General features: G+C 34.8%; 1 non-coding gene across 1 annotated transcript; it reads left to right on the plus strand.

Moving 5' to 3' along the window:
- The first annotated feature begins 742 nt into the window (after window positions 1-742).
- On the plus strand, window positions 743-815 carry TRNAV-UAC (transfer RNA valine (anticodon UAC)). Its single transcript has one exon. It is a non-coding gene; the product is annotated as a tRNA-Val (tRNA).
- Window positions 816-1,091: the final 276 nt, after the last annotated feature.

A 1,091-nucleotide genomic window follows, 5' to 3' on the forward strand; every position in this document is an offset into this window, starting at 1 on the left:
AATAGAAATCTCTCTATACTCTTGACGTGTCCCAGTTGAATTCTTATGCATTCTTTTTGTTTATAATTCTCTCTCATTTTGTTGTACATATACAAGTATCCCTGAACAAGCATTGCTACATTTATATGTTTTAAGAATTTACATATATAAATAATGTGGTTGTCTGCTCCTTGCTTTTTCCATTCAATAATATTTTGGGGGCGCCTGGGTGGCTCAGTTGGTTAAGTGGCTGCCTTTGGCTCAGGTCATGATCCCGGGGTCCTGGGCTTGAGCTCCTCATCAGGCTCCTTGCTCAGCGGAAAGCCTGCTTCTCCCTTTCCCTCTCCTGCTCCTTCTGCTTCTGCTCTCTAGTTCGTGCTCTCTCTTTCAAATACATAAATAAAATCTTCAAAGAAAATAATATTTTGAGTTTCATTCATGCCAATCTGTGGAGCATATATTATGAATGTGGTTGAACAAGTAGAGCATTTTATGCTATGACTTCCTCCTAGTATACTTCCCATTCTACCATTTATGAACATCGTGCTCTGTCTGGTTTCTTTGCTGACATGAGCAGTGCTTCTGTGAACATTCTCTTACCTGACTCCCAGTGCACACACATGACAATTTCTCTAGGGCACACAAATATTTTGTTATAGCTGCCTGAGCAGACTAATACACTTCCTTTCTATGCAATTACATCTTCTTTTCTCTTGCCTACCATTCCAGCTAGATCTCTAGTACATTCTTGATTAAAAGTAGTGGTTCCATAGCCTAGTGGTTATCACATCTGCTTTACATGCAGAAGGCCCTGGGTTTGATCCCCAGTGGAACCACTAACAACGAATCATGGAACACTCCATCAAAAACTAATGATGTAATGTATAGTGATTAACATAACATAATAAAATTAAAAAACAAAAAACTAATGATGTAATGTATGGTGACTAACAACATAATAAAATTAAAAAAATTATATATATATGTTTTTATATATATAAACAATAAAAAAATAATTTAAAAAATAAAATTAAAAAAAGAAAAAAGAAATAAAAGTAGTAATAGTAGGTACCTTTACTGTATTCCTGAATTTACATGAAACATTTTTAATT

Source organism: Mirounga angustirostris, unplaced genomic scaffold (genome assembly GCF_029215605.1).
Source record: "Mirounga angustirostris isolate CCGP_5_RB_7025 unplaced genomic scaffold, mMirAng1.0.hap1 SCAF_9, whole genome shotgun sequence".
NCBI lineage: Eukaryota > Metazoa > Chordata > Mammalia > Carnivora > Phocidae > Mirounga > Mirounga angustirostris.